Raw genomic sequence first — 22,762 nt, 5'->3', positions numbered from 1 at the left:
CTACAGTTACAAATCACATCAGCTGCATTGTTTCAGCTGAATCGTTCATCCATGCCAATCTAGAAAACTCACAAAAGCTGCTGAACAGCTTCAAAAAAAGACACCAAAGAGTTGATAAATGACAAAGTAAAAACTGACAACTCAAAACCAGCTCTGAATATAGGTCTCTGACCAAGGCCACTGCTTTAGAATCACGGAATAAGTTGAACTCTGTTTCATTACATGGGATTCCAAGGTTTTCGCCAGTGTTTTGGAATCACATTTCACAATCAGATCCCTTTTTCGATGAAAACTGAAAACCAAAGGCCTTACCTATGATATGACAACAAGTGGTTATGCCAAGTGTACAGTGGGATGGTTGGCACATATGTAGCAGGCCAGAGCAAACTGTTCCTTTTTATCCTGTTTGTACTGTACACATACACAGGGACTGACACTGAGACACACTAATGGTAGATTACCATATTGTGCATAAGATTTACTGATCAGACTCAATGCAAGTTGAAGACTTCAAAGTAAAATATTTCATCAGAACAATGACTACAATAAACAAAGAAGACAGCAGAATTAACTCTTTCACTGATACATGCCCTTGGTTAAGTTGGGATATTAATTTCAGGTATTGTTGAGCCTGTATTTGTTGGCCTCTCGGAAACTTCTCTTCCCCATCTAAATCACATAGAGTGTTTTGAACCCCCAAAAGATTTCCTATTCTTACCACTCTGGTGTTATGTAAATGACAGCAGCAACTGAGAATAAAGAGCAAAGTAAATGAAAAAATGGCAGACTACTCAGCAAAAATGACTAATGCATGGAGCAAAATGCAACAAAATATTAGCTAAAAATGCAACCCTGCCTGAAGTCAAATGGTTTGGCATGAGACGGGTTTTAAATGAGGCCCTCACAAGCCGGTTGCTGCATAACCACTGTTCCCATTTTTTCGGACTGCAGCTGTTGGTAGTGATTCTGCTATCACCATCTACACCTCCTCTAGACCCATCTTCTGTTTCTTTTTTTGTCCCATTACCATCCCCTTTTGCCTTGCACCATCATCCCTTTCGTCATTTAATCACTCCTGCCTTCCAACCTATCACAGACCCCTTTTGTTCTTTCCTCCCCTCCCCCATTTACCTTGCCTCGAAACATCTCTAACTTTTTCCAGTTCTGATGAAAGGTCATTGACCTGAAACGTTTCTCTTTCCACAGATGCTGCCTGACCTGCTGAGTATTTCCAGCACTTCCTGTTTTTATTTCAGATTTCCAGCATCCACAATATTTTGCTTTTGTATTATTTGTAGTTTTCTTTGTTTGTGGTGCATGTGTTCTGTATATCCTAATGTTTAATCTAGATTTTCCTCCATGCCAGTACTCCTGCTGGAATAGTGACAGGGTGGGCTTTGTACTCACCTGTAGCTCCTGATGCTGACCCAGGTGAGTTTTCCATTGGAAGATTCCATTTAAATTCAGCTTCACCCATCTCTTCCAGGGTTCTCCAGCAGATTTCTCTCACCCCGTCTGCCCCAGTACCACCCGAAAATGGGCAGTAAAGGAGGGGGGTGCTTTGGAACAGTGTTAGGGTGAGTGACAGTGACGGAAGGGCTTTGCTATCTGGGTAAATCATGTCAAAATAGATGAAGCGTCACAACTAATAATCCAGAAATCGTGAGTTCAAATCTCACTATTTCTCAAATCGCAGTTTGTGAGTTTGAATTCAGTTAAAATAAGCAACTCTAAATAAAGAGTTGGGATTAATGGAGTGACCGTGAAGCTGTCGGATTGTCATAAAATCCCAATTCCAGTCCCATACCAACAAGGCTAACGCCCTCTGAAATGATCTAGCAAGTCCCTCAGTTTTAGGGATGCGCAATAAATGTCGGCTTTGCCAGCGATGCCCATATCCCATGAATTTAAAAAATGCATTCATTCTCAGGATGTGGGTGTCGCTGGCAAGGCCCATCCCTAGTTGCCCTGATGTGGTGGCCTACATCTTGAATCACAAGTGGTTTGGGACAACTGCGTGGCTTGCTAGGCCACTTCAGAGGGCAGTTACGAGTGTTGCAGTGGGACTGAAGTAGGTAAGGACAGCAGGTTTCCTTCCTTAGAGGACATTAGTAAAGTAGTTGGGTTTTTACAACAATGGTTATTTTTTTATTGATACCAATTTTTTAAAAACTGAATTCAAATTCTCAAACTGCCATGGTAGGATTTGAACTCTGGATTATGAGTCCAATAACATAACCACTACATTACTGTTCCCAATGAATTATAAAAAAAACTTGTGTGTTGAATGAAAGAACACGCCAACTAGACCTTTCCCTAAAAAAAGTTTGCTAAATACTTTATGACATTGATGCCATTTACTTTAACTTGTACATTTCAACATTTGCTTTGCAACACTTTTCATTGCATCAGATAATGTTCCTGCTGCACTGAGCTTAAACCAAACTCTGTTGCACAATTACATTTCAGTAATAATATTGAACATATATGGAAAATTACTGTGTGGTGTGTGTTTTCAATATTGGGCAGGCTTTATACTTTTAAGATCAGAGGTTAAAGCACAAACACAGCTGATGACAACTACCTTTGGCAAATATTAGAGCTCGTTAACTGAGATGAGTTTATAATCTCATTCTGATTCCCAGTGAAAATTTGTCCAAATGCAAACTTGCTTCCACACTTGGCACTAGTTGGAACTTTAAAGGGGTTAACATTATTTTTAATCACAATAAATGATGTAACCATTCCAATCCATTTTTGTATTACTGATTTTAATTTTAAATGTGCAGTTAGTATTTATAAATCCCAGCATTTTTCTCTCACCAATTAGCCAATGAGACTCTTCTCGTATGTCTCTATGCCATTAAAAATCTTGGGGTATAAATTATATGCGTTGTATTTTTTGGGTGTAAAACCGGCATAAAGCATACCAATTAAGCATAATAAATTTATGCATAGAAGCGTAATCAGACAAAAATCGACACCGAGCCAATGGAGGAGACAGCTGGAGGAGTAACTAAAGGCTTGGTCAAAGAGGTGGGATTTAAGGAGAAGCCTTAAATACCAGTCTTTTTTAGCCAGTACATAGCAAGCCATTAATGACATTAAAAAGGAAATTAGAGAAGCATGCAATAAGGGCACAGCAGTCATCATGGGTGACTTTAATCTACATATAGATTGGGCTAACCAAATTAGTAACAATACTGTGGAGGAGGAATTCCTGGAGTGTTTAAGGGATGGTTTCCTGGACCAATATGTCGAGGAACCAACCAGAGATCAGGCCATCTAAGACTAGGTATTATGTAACGAGAAAGGATTATTTAGCAATCTTGTTGTACGAGGCCCCTTGGGTCGGAGCGATCATAATATGATCGAATTCTTCATTAAGATGGAGAATGAAGTAGTTGACTCAGAGACATGGGGCTAGATTTTCAGTTGCTTGCGCCAGCAGTTAGCGCCTTAAGAGAAGTGATTTTCGGGCGCTATGCGTGTAGCGCCCGGGCGCAGCGCAGTTTGCGCCCCGCCCCAAATTAAGTTGCCCGTTAGCGCCGGTGCAAAGTTTAGCGGCCGCCCGGATGCGCGCGCAGAAAATGACATCACATCCTCGTGCAACGCCCTTTGGCCGCCCCGAATCCAAACTTCAGTCGGACCGCCCCATTGTGCGGCTGGCGTCCAGAGCGTTTGTAAAATGGAACGCAACACACCCTGGGGAGCGCAAATTAAAGGGCACTCCTCATGCACTATAAACGGCAGTCTGCATGTGTTGTGTGGAAGGATCCAGTGTGTTGTTGTGAACGGTGTATTTATGTTTCCGTCCTCCTCCTCCTCCTCCTCCTCCTCCTCCTCCTCCTCTTCCCCCCCCCCACACTCTGCTTTTGAAAAGAACACATGCACCCTTCCCCTTTAAGAGCTCAGTGGCACCAGAGTGTCTGCCGTGCGCTGCGCCCGAGATCGGGCGTTGCGCTCTGCACCGCCGGCTTAGCGCCTAAAGATAGTAGTGGAACGCCTCTTTTAGCGCTCCACCAACCTCTTAGGGCGAAGCCACTGAATTTCTGGCAACGGGGCGCTACTTTGGGGCGGGCGCTAACTTCGGGCGGGCGCTAAGGTTAGCGCCCCAAAACTGTCTATACTGAAAATCTAGCCCTAGGGTCCTAAAGTTAAAAAAAGGAAACTACGATGGTCTGAGGCGTGAGTTGGGTAGGATTGATTGGGGAATGTCACTCAAAGGGTTGACGGTGGATAGGCAATGGCAAACATTCAAAGACCGCATGGATGAACTACAGAGTTTGTTCATCCCAGTTTGGCATAAAAATAAAACAAAAAAGGTGACTCAAGCGTGGCTAACAAGGGAAATTAGGGATAGCATAAGATCCAAGGAGAGGACATATAAATTGGCCAGAAAAAGCAGTAAACCTGAGGATTGGGAGCAGTTTAGGATTCAACAAAGGAGGACAAAGGGATTAATTAAGAAAGGGAAAATAGAATATGAGAGTAAGCTTGCAAGGAACATAAAAACTGACTGTAAAAGCTTTTATAAATATGTGAAGAGAAAAAGATTGGTGAAGTCAAGCGTAGGTCCCTTGCAGTCAGAATCAGGGGAATTTATAATGGGGAACAAAGAAATGGCAGACCAATTAAATACATATTTTGGTTCTGTCTTCACAAAGGAGGACACAAATAACCTCCCAGAGATGTCGGGCAACGTAGGGTCTGATGAAAGGGAGGAACTGAAAGAAATCAGTATTTGTAGGGAAATGGTGTTAGGGAAGTTGATGGGATTGAAGGCCGATAAATCCCCAGGGCCTGATAATCTACATCCTAGGGTACTTAAGGAAGTGGCCCTAGAAATAGTTGATGCTTTGCTGATCATCTTCCAGCATTCGATGGAATCTGGAACAGTACCCATGGATTGGAGGGTAGCTAATGTTACCCCACTATTCAAAAAAGGTGGTAGAGAGAAAACGGGGAATTACAGACCAGTAAGCCTGACATCGGTAGTGGGGAAAATGCTAGAGTCCATTATAAAAGATCAGAATAGCAGAGCACTTGGAAGACAGTGACAGGATCGGACAAAGTCAACATGGATTTACAAAAGGTAAATCGTGCTTGACTAATCTACTGGAGTTTTTTGAGGATGTAACTGGTAGAGTAGATAAGGGAGAACCAGTGGATGTGGTGTATTTGGACTTTCAGAAGGCTTTTGATAAGGTCCCGCATAAGAGATTAGCGTGTAAAGTTAAGGCACATGGGATTGGGGGCAAAGTATTGACTTGGATAGAGAACTAGTTGGCAGACAGAAAGCAAAGAGTTGGAATAAACAGGTCTTTTACCGAGTGGCAAGCAGTGACTAGTGGGGTACTGCAGGGATCGGTCCTTGGGCCCCAGCTATTCACAATATATATTAATGATCTAGACAAGGGAACTAGATGTAATATCTCCAAATTTGCAGACGACACAAAGCTGGGTGGGCATGTGTGCTGTGAGGAGGATGCCGAGAAACTCCAGGATGATTTGGACAGGTTGGGTGATTGGGCAAAAGCATGGCAGATGCAATATAACGTGGATAAATGCGAGGTTATCCACTTTGGTGGCAAAAACAGGAAGGCAGATTATTATCTGAATGGCAATAGATTGGGAGAAGGGGAAGTGCAACGAGACCTGGGTGTCCTTGTGCACCAGTCGCTGAAGGTAAGCATGCAGGTGCAGCAGACGGTTAAGAAGGCAAATGGTATGTTGGCCTTCATAGCGAGAGGGTTTGAGTACAGGAACAAGGATGTCTTGCTGCAGTTGTATAGGGCCTTGGTGAGACCACATCTTGAGTATTGTGTGCAGTTTTGGTCGCCTTATCTGAGGAAGGATGTTCTTGCCATGGAAGGAGTTCAGCGAGATTCACCAGGCTGATACCTGGGATGGCAGGAATGACATATGAGGAGAGATTGGGTCGATTGGGCTTGTACTCGCTGGAGTTTAGAAGAATGAGAGGGGATCTCATTGAAACTTATAAAATTCTGACAGGACTGGACAGACTAGATGCAGGAAGGATGTTCCCGATGGTCGGGGAGTCCAGAACCAGGGGTCACAGTCTAAGGATAAGGGGTAGGCCATTTAGGACAGAAATGAGGAGGAATTTCTTCATCCAGAGAGTGGTGAACCTGTGGAATTCTCTACCACAGAAGGCAGTAGAGGCCAATACATTAAATATATTCAAGAAGGAGTTAGATATATTTCTTAAGGCTAAAGGGATCAAGGGGTATGGGGAGAAAGCAGGGGCAGGGTACTGAATTTGGATGATCAGCCATGATCGCATTGAATGGTGGAGCAGGTTCGAGGGGCCGAATGGCCTACTCCTGCTCCTATCTTCTATGTTTTTTTATGTTTAAGCCCAACAAGAGAGGGGGCGGTTCTGGACCTAGTTTTAGGAAATTAAGTTGGGCAAGTGGAAAGGGCATCAGTGGGAGAGCATATTGATGGCAGTGATTATAATTCAATTAGCTGGTAGTTATGGAAAAGTACAAGGACAGACCAGGAATAAAAGTTCTCAATTGGGGAAAAGCTAATTCTACCAAGCTGAGAGGTGATTTAGCCAAAGTGGACTGGAGACAGAAACTTGAAGGTAAATCAGTGTCAGAGCAGTGGGAGGCATTCAAGGAAGAGATAGTGAGGGTTCAGAGCAAGTATGTTCCCTTAAAGAAAAAGGGTGGGACTAACAAATCTAGAGCTCCCTGGATGTCAAGGGGCATACAGGGTAGGATAAAGAAAAAAAGGGAAGGTTATGACAGATACTGAGGACTCAATACTGCAGAAAGCCTAGAGGTGTATAGAAAGTGAAGGGGTGACATTAGAAAGGAAATTAGGAAAGCAAAAAGAGGACATGAAAAAAATATTGGCAAGTAAAATCAAGGGAAACCCAAAGATGTTTTATAAATACATTAAGTGCAAGCGGATAACTAAAGTAAGAGTAGGGCCTATTAGGGACCATAAAGGTAACCTGTGTGTGGAAGCGGAAGACATGGGTATGGTTCTTTATGAATACTTTGCATCTGTTTTCACAAAAGAGAGGAACGATGCAGAAATTGCTATCAGGGAGGAGGAGTGTGAAATATTAGATGAAATAAACATAGTGAAAGAGGAAGTATTAAGGGGTTTAGCATTTTTGAAAGTGGATAAATCCCCAGACCCGGATGACATGTATCCCAGACTGTTAAGAGAAGTAAGAGAGAAAATAGCAGAGGTTCTCACCATCATTTTCCAATCCTCTCTGGCTACAGGTGTGGTGCCAGAGGACTGGAGCACTGCTAACGTGGTACTGTTGTTTAAAAAGGGAGAAAGGGATAGACCGAGTAATTACAGGCCAGTTAGCCTAACCTCAGTGGTGGGAAAATTATTGGAAAAAATTCTGAGTGACAGGATAAATCTTCATCTAGAAATCATAGATTAATCAGGGACAGTCAGCATGGATTTGTTAAGGGAAGGTCGTGTCTGACTAACTCAATTGAATTTTTTGAGGGGTTAACAAGAAGGGTCGATGAGGGTAGTGCATTTGTTGTAGTCTATATGGATTTTAGCAAGGCTTTTGATAAGGTCCCGCATGGCAGACTGGTTACGAAAGTAAAAGCCCATGGGATCCAAGGCAAAGTGGCAAGTTGGATCCAAAATTATCTCAGAAGCAGAAAACAAAGAATAATGGTCGAAGGATGTGTTTGTGACTGGAAGGCTGCTTCCAGTGGGGTTCCGCAGGGCTTAGTACTGGGTCCTTTGCTTTTTGTGGTATATATTAATGATTTGGTCTTGAATGTAGGAAGTATGATTAAGAAGTTTACAGATGATACAAAAATTGGCCGTGTGGTTGATAATGAAGAAGAAAGCTGCAGACTGCAGGAAGATATCAATGAACTGGTCAGGTGGGCAGAACAGTGGCAAATGGAATTCAATCTGGAGAAGTGTGAGGTAATGCATTTGGGGTGGGCTAACAAGGCAAGGAAATATACTATAAATGGTAGGACACTGAGAAATGCAGAAGATCAGAGGGACCTTGGAGTGCATGTCCACAGATCACTGAAGGTAGCAGGAGAGGTAGATAAGGTGGTTAAGAAGGCATATGAGATACTTTCTTTTATTAGCTGAGGCAGAGAATATAAGAGCAGGGAGGTTATGCTTGAACTGTATAAAACACTAATTAGGCCGCAGCTAGAATACTGTGTGCAGTTCTGGTCACCATGTGGGAGGACTACGGTCTCCCACGTAAAGAAATAGGCAACACAGCGAGCTACAAGAAATAGGTCTTTACTCCAACTCTCACAATACAGTACTGAATTCGTGAAGCCCACGAACCTGTGATGACTCACGGATTGGTCACCTGCTGGAACCTGATTGGTTTTCCTTCTATCAGCAGCAGGCAAGTCTGAACGTGCCTTATTCCTCTCAGCTTGCAACTGTCTTGCGGGGGGAGGGGAATACAGCAGTTAAATGGGGATTATACAGGTTTATCTACATACACACAGTGTTTCCCCAATGCCACATTACAGGAAGGATGTGATTGCACTAGAGGGGGTGCAGAGGAGATTTACGAGGATGTTGCCTGGGCTGGGGAATTTTAGCTATGAGGAAAGATTGGATACGTTGGGGTTGTTTTCTTTGGAACAGAGGAGGCTGAGGGGAGACCTAATTGGAGTGTATAAAATTATGAAGGGCCTAGATAGAGTGGATAGGAAGGACCTATTTCCCTTAGCAGAAGGATCAATAACCAGGGGGCACAGATTTAAAGTAATTGGTTGGAGGTTTAGAGGGGATTTGAGGAGAAAATTTTTCATCCAGAGGGTGGTGGGAGTCTGGAACTCATTGCCTGAAAGGGTGGTAGACGCAGAGACCCTCATCACATTTAAAAAGTACTTGGATATGCACTTGAAGTGCCATAACCTACAAGGCTACAGACCAAGTGCTGGAAAGAGGGATTAGGGTGGATAGCTCTTTATCGGTCGAATGGCCTCCTTCTGTGCTGTAAATTTCTATGATTCTATGATGAAGAGGGAAATGGATAAGTGAAGAGGTTTAGGGAAGGAATTCCAGAGTACAGGGCCAAGAAGGCTGGACGGAAGCCAACTGGGGCAAAGGGAGTGGGGTCGCATAAGAGGATAGAGTTGGAGGAACACAGAGCTTTTAGAGGTCTGGAGACAGTAACAGAAATAGAGAGGGTAGAGGCCATGAAGGGATTTGAACACAAGGATGTGAATTTTAAATAGGAGGTGTTGGGGAACCGGGAGCCAATGTAGGTCAGTGAGCTCAGAGGTGATGAGTGAGAGGGACCTGGTGTTCCCCCTTGCTCTGCCCTTTCACTTCTCCCTGCCTTTGGTCTAATTATCTTCTTGACCTCTAACTGAATTTCATGCATGCTACACCTGTAATAGGTTGGTTTCTTTCAAAATTGATTCAATTACATGCTTCAAGTGTCTAGTGTACAGTTGAATGCATTTGTATATTTGGCACTTTACAGCCCTCTGTCCTTAATATTGACTTTAACAACTTCAGATCTTAACTACAGCTCCTTTATTCTCTTTGGCAGGAAATGTTTGGTGGTGTACCAGCATTTCCGGGGATGGGGGAAAGGAGCAGGTTGGTACTTGGGGTGGGGACTCCCATCAAAACATCGTGCTGTTGGGATGGTTAGCACCCTTTGTGTTGACCTACCTTTTTCTTCTACCAATCTCCTAGGCGACTGAAGCCTCCACCACTTTACCAGTTTTTCATGCTTCCCTTTTCACCAACCTATCCCCCATCCTCTTATCTATTCAGAGTCTTTGGCCAGAATTTTAACATCAAAAAGTGGGTGGGTTTGGGAGTAGGTGGAAGGCTAAAAGCGCTGAAATTGACAGCGTGTCGGGAAGCCAGCTTCAACCCACCGGCTTCCGTATTTAAGTAGAGCACATTCGGCTGCGAGCAAGAAACCCCCTCGGGAGAGGCGGGTTAGCAACTAAAAGCAATTAACAGTTAGTTAAGAGGCTATTAAGAGCCTTTTTTATCTGGGGTACATAAGAACATAAGAAACAGGAGCAGGAATAAGCCACTTGGCCCCTCGAGCCTGCTCCGCCATTCAATAAGATCATGGCTGATCTTGGGCTCAAAGCCACTTCCCCGCCCGCTCCCCATAACCCTTCACTCCCTTATCTTGCAAAAATGGGTCTATCTCCACCTTAAATGTACTTAATGACCCAGCCTCCATAGCTCTCTGGGGCAGAGCATTCCACAGATTTACGACCCTCTGAGAGAAGAAATTCCTCCTCATCTCAGTTCTAAAAGGGCGACCCTTTATTCTAAAACTGTGCCCCCGCGTTCTAGATTTCCCCACGAGGGGAAACATCCTCTCTGCATCTACCTTGTCAAGCCCCCTCAGTATCTTATATGTTTCAATAAGATCACCTCTCATTCTTCTAAATTTCAATGAGTATAGGCCCAGCCTGCTCAACCTTTCCTCATAAGTCAACCCCCTCATCTCTGGAATTAACCCAGTGAATTGTCTCTGAACTGCCTCCAAAGCAATTATATCCTTCCTTAAATAAGGAGACCAAAACTGTACGCAGTACTCAAGGTGTGATCTCGCCAATACCCTGTACAGTTGTAGCATGACTTCCCTGCTTTTATATTCCAACCCCTTTGAAATAAAGGCCAACATTCCATTTGCCTTTTTGATTACTTGCTGTACCTGCATGCTAACTTTTTGTGTTTCATGCACAAGGACCCCCAGGTTCCTCTGAACTGTAGCATTTTGTAATCTCTCTCCATTTAAATAATAATTTACTTTTTTATTTTTCTGCCAAAGTGTATAAGATCGCATTCTCCCACATTATGCTCCATCTGCCAAATGTTTGTCCACTCACTTAGCCTGTCGATATCCCTTTGCAGGATCTTTGAGTCCTCTGCACAACTTGCTTTCCCACCCATCTTTGTATCATCCACAAACTTGGCTACATTACACTCGGTCCCTTCATCCAAGTCATTAATGTAGATTGTAAATAGTTGAGGCCCCAGCATCGATCCCTGTGGCACCCCACTAGTTACTGTTTGCCAACTGGAAAATGACCCATTTATCCCGACTCTCTGCTTTCTGTTTGTTAGCCAATTCTCTATCCATGCTAATATATTACCCCCAATTCCGTGAGCTCTTATCTTATGCAGTAACCTTTTATGTGGCACTTTATCGAATGCCTTCTGGAAATCCAAATACACCACATCCACTGGTTCACCTTTGTCCATCCTGCTCGTTACCTCCTCAAAGAACTCCAGCAAATTTGTTAAACATGATTTCCCTTTCATAAAACCATGCTGACTCTGTTTGACTGCATTATGATTTTCCAAAATTTTCTACTGCTTCCTTAATGAAGGACTCCAGCATTTTCCCAACAACAGATGTTAGGCTAACTGGTCTATAGTGTCCTGCTTTCTGTCTCCCTCCTTTCTTAAATAGGGGTGATACATTTGTGGTTTTCCAATCCGCTGGGACCTCTCCAGAGTCCAGGGAATTTTGGTATATTGCAACCAATGCATCCACTATCTCTGCAGGCCATCTGGTCCAGGGGACTTGTCATCTTTTAGTCCCATTATTTTACCAAGTACTGTTTCCTTAGTGATAGTGATTGTCTTTAGATCCCCCCTCCCTGAGGCCCCTTGATTATCTATTATTGGGATGTTGTTAGTGTCTTCTATCATGAAGACAGATACAAAATATTTGTTCAGAGTCTCTGCCATTTCCCCGTTCCCTATTATTAATTCCCCAGTCTCATCCTCTAAGGGAACAACATTTACTTTAGCTACCCTCTTCCTTTTTATATACCTGTAGAAGCTCTTACTATCTGTTTTAATGTTTCTTGCCAGTTTACTCTCATAATTCATCTTCTCTCTCTTTATTATTTTTTTAGTCATCCTTTGCTGGTTTTTAAACATTTCCCAATCCACTAGTCTCCCATCAATCTTGGCAACATTGTATGCATTCGTTGTCAATTTGATACCATCCTTTACTTCCTTAGTTAGCCACGGATGGTGCTCCCTTCTCTTAAAATCTTCTTTCTCACTGGAATATATTTTTGTTGAAAGTTATGAAATATCTCCTTAAATGTCCGCCACTGCATTTCAACTGTCTTACCCTTTAATTTATTTTTCCAGTCCAGTTTAGCCAGTTCTGCCCTCATGCCACTGTAATTGCCTTTCTTTAAGATCAGGACACTGGTTTGAGATACAACTTTCTCACCCTCCAACTGAATTTGAAATTTAACCATGCTATGATCACTCTTTCCTAGAGGATCCTTTACTAGGAGATCATTTATTAATTCTGTCTCATTACATAGTACCAGATCCAAGATAGCCTGCTCCCTGGTTGGTTCCATTACATACTGTTCTAGGAAACCATCCCGGGTGCACTCTATGAACTCCTCCTCAAGGCTACCATGGCCAATTTGATTTGTCCAATCAATATGGAGATTAAAATCACCCATGATTATTACCGTACCTTTTTTAGAGGCCTCCATTATTTGTGGATTTATACTCTGTCCAACAATATTGCTACTGTTCGGACTACGCCCACCAGAGACTTTTTCCCTTTATTATTTTCCACCCAAACCAATTCTACATCTTGATCTTCTGAGCCAATATCACTTCTCACCACTGCACTGATCCCATCCTTTACCAACAAAGCCACCGCACCTCCCTTTCCTTCCTGTCTATCCTTCTGAATTGTCAAATACCCTGGAATGTTCAGTTCCCAGCCCTGATAACCTTGCAACCACGTCTCTGTAATGGTGATCACATCATACCCATTTGTATCTATTTGTGCCATCAACTCATCTATCTTGTTACGAATGCTGCGTGCAGATATAGAGCTTTTAACTTTGTCTTTTTACCATTCCTCCTTGTTTTGGCCCCATTTTCTGTTGCACTCTTATTTTTAAACATTAGGGGCTAGATTTTCAGTAGCTTGCGCCAGCAGTTAGCGCCTTAAGAGAAGTGATTTCCGGGCGCTATGCGTGTAGCGCCCGGGCGCAGCGCAGTTTGCGCCCCGCCCCAAATTAAGTTGCCCGTTAGCGCCGGCGCAAAGTTTAGCGCCCGCCCGGATGCGCACGCAGAAAATGACGTCACATCCTCGTGCAACGCCCTTTGGCCGCCCCGATTGCAAACTTCAGTCGGACCGCCCCATTGTGCGGCGGGCGGCCGGAGCGTTTGGAAAAAGGAACGCAACACAACCAGCGCGGGCCCCGGGGGGCGCTAATTAAAGGGAACGTCCTCTCCAGTATAAAGGCCATCCTTTTTTCAGAAAACAGTCTTGTGCAACGCATTTCTGGAGACACAACAAGGAGGATAGCTAACTGGTTTCAAGCAGCAAGAGGCAGGTATTTTTGGACTCAGGCAATAGCGCTGCAAGTGGCCATTTGGAAATTAGACTGTTTGCCAGGATTTGATGGGGGCTGCATGGGGTGCCAACGCGCAGCTGCAGCGCCATGTCCGTAGGGCTCGCAGACGCATTGTGAGAGGGGCAGCCCTGGCTAGAGGCAGAGGGGGCTACAGGCGTCGGCCACGTAGGCCTTACCCAGTCAGGCTATACCGCCAGCAGCGCTCCTACCTAAACATGAGTGCCACGCGATGTGTTAGAAGGCTCCGATTCCGAAAGGAGGTGATTGCAGAGATCTGCCACCTGCTTCGCCGAGATCTGCGGCCAAAGCTCAGGTGCAGGACGTCTCTGTCGGTGGAAGTGAAGGTGACGGTGGCATTGAACTTCTATGCCACCGGCTCCTTCCAATACGCTGCTGGGGACATAGCAAACATCTCCCAGTATGGCGCGCATCGCTGCATCCGCCACGTGACCGAAGCACTGTTCAGAAGGAGAAGCCAATTCATCTCCTTCCCCATGGCCCTCGAGAGCCAGCATCAGCGCGCATTGGGATTTGCCAGACTCGGGGAATTCCCCTTGGTGCAGGGCGCCATTGACTGTACGCATGTGGCTTTGCGGGCCCCTCTGGAGCATGGCGAGCAGTATCGCAACAGGAAGGGCTACCATTCTCTGAATGTGCAGCTGGTATGTGACCACAAGCAGCGCATCATGGCAGTCAATGCCAGCTTCCCAGGCAGCAGCCACGATGCCTTTATCCTGCGGCAGAGTACTGTGCATGACATGTTCCAGGCACAGCCTTCCCCAAGAGGATGGCTCATTGGGGACAAAGGCTATCCTTTGTGCACCTGGCTCATGACCCCGCTCCGCGCGCCCAGGACCGCTGCTGAAGAGGCCTACAACGAGAGCCATCAAACCACCCGCAACATCATCGAGCTAACTATTGGGGTCCTCAAGCAGCGGTTCCGCTGCCTTGATCGCTCCGGAGGAGCTCTCCAGTATTCGCCGGACCGGGTCTCCCAATTTGTGGTGGTTTGCTGCATGCTACACAACCTGGCTATCCGCAGGACTCAGGCACTGCCACCTGACGTTGGACCAGCACCTCAGGAGGAGGAGCAGGAGGAGCATGAGGAGGAGGAGGAGGAGCAGGAGTACGTTCCCAGGAGGGAGCGACCAGGGCCAAGGGCCGCACGACGCCACCTTATTACACGGTACTTCTAAGCCCCCTGTCAGGGAATGGCCAGGGGCCATGAGGGAAGATGAATGCAGCCGCTCCGCAAGCCCTCAGCCGGCGAAGCCAACAAACACTAAGAAGAACAACCATGGAGACTGCATGAATAAAGATAATTTTTTATTGCACAAAAATGAAAAGCCCTTCCCACATGAATCCCCAAAAACAATAAACGGGCCCCACAAAAAGCCCAACAAACGACTCACTCGCACAAACTGGGGAGGAGCCACTCCACCTTTATTCAAACCGGGCCTCAACGTCGGCCTAACGCAAAAAATAAGCCCTCCAAAAGCACAACCATGGGCAAAATAAAGATGGCCACCGCCATATTAAAGGAAAGCTGCCCACACCCTCTACTGAGTGGCCCGCGAGGGCGAGACCTTGGCCAGCATTTTGCCTCCCCTGCCCTGCCTGCTGCTCCTTCGCAAGCTCTGCCCAGTGGCTGCTGCGAGGCTGGGGGAAGGCGCCTGAGGCTCAGATGCCCTTCCGCCAGATGCCGCTGGGGGGCGGCCTACACGGCGTTTGGGCCTCGAGGGGCCGTCTGCTGAGTGGCGCACCTGAGCCTGGCCACCATCAGCTGCAGCCGCTTGCCGTTGACGCCCCAGAGGGGGAATGGCGGCGACGGATGGCGCAATGTGGGCCAGCTGGCGTCTGGGATGCGCTGGCTGGTGCTGTGGCGCGGTGGCACTCGGCCGGGCCCGCACTGCAGGATCCGCAGCAATCAGCCGACGGGCGGCTTGCTGGGATGGTCCAGCGCGGCGCCTGCCCTGGCGATGCCTGCCTGAGACAGCGCGTGTGGCAGCAGTGAGTGGCCCTGTGGTCCTGGTGTGCGCGCGCATCACATCCGCCAGGGTCTTGACGGCATCAGTCAGCATGCGGCCAGTCGCGGCAGTTGCTGCCCCGAACTCGCGCACACTGGTCGCCAGCGACTCGATGGCCTCAGGCATGCACCCCACCACGCTCATGAGCTCCGTGTGGCGCCGGTCCGAGTCGTCGGCCATCTTATCCAGCTTCCGCACCTCCTCCGAAGTGAAGGTGTCCGGACTGGAGTCGCGACTCTCCCGCTGGGGAGGAGGGGGCCGAACTAGGGGACCCTTGCCGCGTTGGTGACGGCGAGTGTGCCGAGCAGCAGCACTCCCCTCTGATCCTTCCCCCCTTTGGGGGGAAGGCCGCGGGCCACGCGCACGGCTGCTGGGTGGCTGGACGCCACTGGTCCCAGAAGCTGCATTGCTCTGCGACAGTTCCTCCAGGCACTCGTCCAGTGAGGAGGTGTCAAGCATTTCCTCCTCTCCTGCGGGACGTGACTGTTCCCCCGAAGGTCCGGCTTGCTCCTCCTCCTCCTCCTGGTCGGAGGTGCTGTCACTGGCAGCTTCAGGGTCCTGGTCGTCACCAGCTGAAAGCAGGAATGCACAAGAGTAGCTTCAGAGTGAGGAGACGGCGTCAGCGAGGGAGTTAGGACTGGTGGGATTCAGCGCATTGGTGGGACAGTGGCAAAGGAGGTAGCTCGGATGGGCCAGTGCGACGCGAGAGGGCCAAAAGGCGAGGTCCTTACCATTGCCGGGCAGTGGAGGGTCGGATACACCGCACGCTGTGGGGACAATCACACGGGCTCCCATGAGCACACACACGCGCTCCTCCAGCCGAGTGAGCTTCTGCAGCTTGGCGCGGCCACCCCCGGCACGGGCCTGGCGATTAAACGCTACTTTAGCCTGCAAGAGAAAGGACGGGCTGTAAGTGCGCAGTGAAGCCCTGATGTAGTGTGCACTGCCTCCCATGGTGGAATAGCTTGGACAGAGTGAAGCCCTGATGTACTGTGCACTGCCTCCCATGGTGGAATAGCTTGGCCAAAGTGTAGAGTGCCGAATGGCCATTTGATGCTCATGACTGTCCCAATGCTGCTGGCTGAGGGCTGGCCAATAGGACTTTCAGGTCCCTTTGCCCATCATGTCAGGTGTACATGCAAGAATGAGGAGGAGACTGGAAAGGCTACTCACCTTCACAATCCTGGTCAGATCGTTGTATTTCTTACGGCATTGTTTGTGGGTCCTGGGGGCCTCGCCGGTGAACGTCACCCTCTGGGCGATCTGCTTCCAGGCTTTGGTGTAGTCATGGTGGGTTGGATTCCTCCCACTCTCTGGAAACAAGATCTTGCGCCTCACCTCCAGAGCTGTGACCATTATGTCCAGATCACCCTCTGAGAAGCGCAGGGCACGCTGATGGGCCTTCTCTGGCGTTGCCATGACTCCCTGGGGCTGAGCAGCAGTGTTGAGGCCTCTTTGCAAGGCTGCAGTGTGCAGGGCGTGGCAGCAGACCAATTCGTCCCTTCCCCCTTTAAGAGCTGGTCGGCACCACGGGGTCTGCTGTCAGTGCAAAAATGACCGCACCCGTGCTGCGCCCCGCCTGGGCGCTATCCCTCTGGACCGCCGGCTTAGCGCCTAAAGGTAGGAGTGGAACGCCTCTTTTAGCGCTCCACCACTCTCTTAGGGCGAAGCCACTGAATTTCCGGCAACGGGGCGCTACTTTGGGGCGGGCGCTAACTTCGGGCGGGCGCTAAGGTTAGCGCCCCAAAACTGTCTATACTGAAAATCTAGCCCTCTGTCTCTTCCTGTCACACTCTGGTTATTATTCCCCCATCTCTATCCTGCTCTATTGCTTTGTCATTTCCCATTGACTTTTTAAATTCCCGCTCACCTGGATCCTCCCCCCCACTATTTAGTTTAAAGCCCTCTCTACAACCCTAGTTATTTGAGTCGCCAGGACTCTAGCCCCAGCATGGTTCAAGTGAAGTCCAAACAGAACAGCTCCCTCTTATCCCAGTACTGGTGCCAGTGCCCCACAAATCAAACCCATTCCTCCCACACCAGTCTTTGAGCCACTCATTCATTTCTCTGATCTTATTTACCCTATGCAAATTTGCTCGTGGCTCAGGTAGTAATCCAGAGATTATTACCTTTGTAGTTCTGCTTTTTAATTTAGCCCCTAGCTGCTCATGCTCTCTCAGCAGAACCTCTTTCTTTGTCCTACCTATGTCATTGGTGCCTACGTGGACCATGGCAACTGGATCCTCCCCCTCCCATGCCAAGTTTCTCTCCAGCCCAGAGGAGATGTCCGTAACCCTGGCACCGGGCAGGCAACACAGCCTTTGGGACTCACGCTTTCAGCTGCAGAGAACAGTGTCTATCCCCCTAACTATACTATCCCCTATCACTACAACATTTCTTTTTACTCCCCCTACTTGAATGGCTCCCTGTACCTCGGTGCTGTGGTCAGATTGCTCATCCTCCCCACAGTCCCTGCCCTCATCTACACAGGGAGCAAGAATCTTGTACCTGTTGGACAAGGCCAAGGGCTGAGGCTCCTCCATCACTACCTCCTGGATCCCAATACCTACCTCGCTTTTAGTCACACCCTCCTGTCGCTGACCATGGGCCAAATCTAGTGGGTGTGACTGCCTCCTGGAACTTAGTGTCCAGGTAATGCTCCCTCTCCCTAATGTGTCACAGTGTCTGAATCTCGGACTCCAGCTCATCAACTCTGAGCCGAAGTTCCTCAAGCAGCCAAGATTTGCTGCAAATGTGGTCGCCTTGGACCTCAATGGTGTCCACCAGCTCTCACATGCAACCTGGTCTCCCATCTCAGTTAATTAATTTAGTTTTAAAATTTGGAACACGTATATCTTTTAATCTAAAAAAGGCACTTAAATTTAGATGCCCAAGTTTGGAAAAAAAGTGAGAAATATAGAAATACTCACCAACCAATCACTTACTTGCTTTTTGGTGATGTCACACTTTGATTACTTTTTACTTCTTGTAGCTCCGAACTCTCGCTCACCTGGGCTCCTGCTGTTATTGTGGCTCTGAACTCTCGCTCACCTGGGCTCCCGCTGTTATTGTGGCTCTGAACTCTCGCTCACCTGGGCTCCCGCTGTTCTTGTAGCTCCGAACTCTCGCTCACCTGGGCTCCCGCTGTTCTTGTAGCTCCGAACTCTCGCTCACCTGGACTCCCGCTGTTCTTGTAGCTCCGAACTCTCGCTCACCTGGACTCCCGCTGTTATTGTGGCTCCGAACTCTCGCTCACCTGGACTCCTGCTGTTATTGTAGCTCTGAACTCTCGCTCACCTGGACTCCTGCTGTTATTGTGGCTCTGAACTCTCGCTCACCTGGACTCCTGCTGTTATTGTGGCTCTGAACTCTCGCTCACCTGGACTCCTGCTGTTATTGTAGCTCTGAACTCTCGCTCACCTGGACTCCTGCTGTTATTGTGGCTCTGAACTCTCGCTCACCTGGGCTCCCGCTGTTCTTGTAGCTCTGAACTCTCGCTCACCTGGACTCCCGCTGTTATTGTGGCTCTGAACTCTCGCTCACCTGGGCTCCTGCTGTTATTGTGGCTCCGAACTCTCGCTCACCTGGGCTCCCGCTGTTCTTGTAGCTCCGAACTCTCGCTCACCTGGACTCCTGCTGTTTTTGTAGCTCCGCACTCTCGCTCTCCTGGGCTCCCGCTGTTCTTATAGCTCCGAACTCTCGCTTACCTGGACTCCTGCTGTTTTTGTAGCTCCGAACTCTCGCTCACCTGGACTCCTGCTGTTATTGTGGCTCTGAACTCTCGCTCACCTGGGCTCCCGCTGTTCTTGTAGCTCCGAACTCTCGCTCACCTGGGCTCCCGCTGTTTTTGTAGCTCCGAACTCTCGCTCACCTGGACTCCTGCTGTTATTGTGGCTCTGAACTCTCGCTCACCTGGGCTCCCGCTGTTCTTGTAGCTCCGAACTCTCGCTCACCTGGGCTCCCGCTGTTCTTGTAGCTCCGAACTCTCGCTCACCTGGACTCCTGCTGTTTTTGTAGCTCCGCACTCTCGCTCTCCTGGGCTCCCGCTGTTCTTATAGCTCCGAACTCTCGCTTACCTGGACTCCTGCTGTTTTTGTAGCTCCGAACTCTCGCTCACCTGGGGTCCCGCTGTTTTAGTAGCTCCGAACTCTCGCTCACCTGGGCTCCCGCTGTTCTTGTAGCTCCGAACTCTCGCTCACCTGGACCCCTGCTGTTTTTGTAGCTCCGAACTCTCGCTCTCCTGGGCTCCCGCTGTTGTAGTAGCTCTGAACTCTCGCTCACCTGGGCTCCCGCTGTTTTAGTAGCTCCGAACTCTCGCTCACCTGGGATCCCGCTGTTTTAGTAGCTCCGAACTATCGCTCACCTGGACTCCTGCTGTTTTTGTAGCTCCAAACTCTCGCTCACCTGGGCTCCCGCTGTTTTAGTAGCTCCAAACTCTCGCTCACCTGGGCTCCCACTGTTTTTGTAGCTCCGAACTATCGCTCACCTGGGCTCCTGCTGTATTTGTAGCTCCAAACTCATCAAATTTAATGTATGTCTACGGGATTCCGGGGCTTCCTGAACCTCACCAGTGAAAGCAAAGCGAGAGCCAAGTGGCAATTAAGGGGGCTGAACAAATGACAGTCAAAAAATCCCGTAAGTACTGAGACCTCACACCTGCTTCCTTGCCTAAGGGAAAGGCTTTTGGTCACACCACTTGATCTGAGAGTTTGCTTTCAGGAATTTGCAGGTGATTTCTACAATTTTGGAGGTCACTCTCACACTGGAGGTCACTCTCACTACATTGGAGGTTTGTGCGTCTGATATCCACTTTACATCTGTCATATATTATATCAGCATGGGTGCCGCTTATGCTGTTTCAACTTGGACCTCAGATGAGAACCAAAATGAGCACCAGCAGCAACAATACCAGCAGCATCAGCAGAAGCAGCAGCAGCCTTCTCCTCATCGATCTGCCGCTCCACAGGAGAGTGGGGATGAGCACAGTGGGGGCAACTCGCAGGAGGCGATGCCCGCAACCAACGTTCCCTCTAAGCTGCGCAGTTTCTCCAAGTTAAATTTCACGCACGCACGAAACTGTTCATGGGCTGCGCAGCCCCTTAAAGGGGTTGTGCACCCCAAAAAAATTAGGGGGAACATTGCCCCCAACACAGGGTATATAGGCAGAGGATCAGCTTCCTGGACATGACTGAATACCAGTGCCTCAGGAGGCTCAGGCTATCATATCAGGTCATGGCAGACATTTGTAGCCTGCTGGAATAAGACCTGCTGCCAAGCGGCTGTCAAAGTGACCACCACACTCAACTTCTTTGCCTCAGGCTCCTTTCAATAATCTGCAGGAGATATTTGCAGGATTTCGTAGTCAGCTGCCCACAAATGCATCACCCAGGTGACCGATGTCATGTTTGCCAGGGCAGGCAGTTAAGTACACTTTGCCAATGATGAAGCAAGTCAGAATGAGTGGGCGCTCGGCTTTGCGTCTCTGGCTGGCTTCCCACAGATGCAGGGTATCATTGACTGCACGCATTTGGCCTGCAAGGCACTCCCAGATCACCGAGGAGGGTTTGTGAACCATAAGAGCTTGCACTCCATCAATGGGCAGCTCATCTGCAACCACAAAAAGATCATCATGCATGTGTGCACCAGATTCCCAGGGAGCTGTCATGAATCATTCATTCTGCGCCAGTCCACCCTCCCTCAGCTCTTCGCACCTCCGATCAGACTTATCAGCTGGCTGCTTGGAGACAAGGGCTAGCCACTGAAGACATGGATGGTGACACCCTTGAGGAGGCCAAGCAATCAGGCCAAAGAGCACTACAATCAAAGCCAAATGACAACGAGATGTGTCATTGAGAAAGCAATCGGGATGCTGAAGATGCGCTTCAGATGCCTGACAGATCTGGAGGAGCCCTTCAATACGCACCAGCCAGGGTCTCCAGAATAATCGTGGTATGCTGCGCTCTACACAACATAGTGCAGCAACGAGGATTGGAGCTGCTGAAGATGCAAGGCGCAGAGCGCAGAGCCTATTTGGAGGAGGAGGAGGAACAGGAGGAGAAGGAGGAGGAGGAGGATGAGGAAATTGATGTGGACATGGCATCAGCAGTGGCACACATCGCTACCTGGGATGCCCGGGATGGCTTCATAATGGCACAATTTAGTTAGGTTGCGCCAGTGCACCCATCTGGCACCCAGATGCTGAACCAACATTCCCTCAAGCACAAAGCAGTCCTAAAATGAGCAAACTATTCCTTTCACAGACACCCATTGCTCGCAGTTAAATCATGTCTTACCATTCATTACAAGTGACAAGGCCACTTGCCAGGCCGCAGGCAAAAATGGGCAAGATGGGAAAGTGGTGTAAAGAAATAATTTTATGTGCCTCCAAATATCAACATAACCTTAACAGTGCAACATTGCCTAACATACCCATGTGCATGTAGAATTCTTTCATCTACCTCTTCCTACCACTTCTACGTCGTACAACCCCTGGCTATGAAAAACAATAAGAAGAATTAAACCGGATGGACCAGCCAGCATTGAAGTAGGCACCAGCTTCGGACACGACAAAGGCACACCCAGCCCAGTTGACCCCACAAAGTCCTCCTCACTAACATCTGGGGACTTGTGCCAACATTGGGAGAGCTGTCCCACAGACTAGTCAAACAATAGCCTAACATAGTGATACTCACTGAATCGTACCTTTCTGCCAACGTCCAAGACTCCTCCATTACGATTCCTGTGTATGTCCTGTCCCACCGGCAGGACAGACCCACCAGATATGGCAGCACAGTGGTATATAGTTGGGAGGGAGTGTCCCTGGGAGTCCTCAACATTGTCTCCAGATCCCATGAAGTCTCATGGCATAAAATCAAGCATGGGCAAGGAAACCTCCTGCTGATTAGCATCTATTGCCCTCCCTCAGCTGATGAATCTGTACTCCTCCATGTTGAACACCACTTGGAAGAAGCACTGAGGGTGGCAAGGGCACAGAATGTACTCTGGGTGGGGGACTTCAATGTCCATCACCAAGAGTGGCTGGGGAGCACTACGACTGACCGAGCTGGCCGAGTCCTGAAGGAAATAGCTGTTAGACTGGGCCTACAGCAGGTGGTGAGAGAAGCAACATGAGGGAAAGCCTACTTGACCTTGACGTGACCAATCTACCTGTCGCAGATGCATCTGTGCATGACAGTATTAGTAGCAGTGACCACCGCACAGTCCTTGTGGAGACGAAGTCCCGTCTTCCACCACAAACTGTAACCTCAAGGCTTGGCATATCCCTCACTCAACCAGTACAATCAAGCCAGGGGATCAACCCTGGTTCAATGAGGAGTGTAG

Source organism: Somniosus microcephalus, chromosome 10 (assembly GCF_052327205.1).
Source record: "Somniosus microcephalus isolate GS21.2 chromosome 10, FLI_Smic_1.0, whole genome shotgun sequence".
NCBI lineage: Eukaryota > Metazoa > Chordata > Chondrichthyes > Squaliformes > Somniosidae > Somniosus > Somniosus microcephalus.
The sequence above is the reverse complement of the archived record's forward strand: the minus strand, read 5'-3'. Positions refer to the sequence as shown.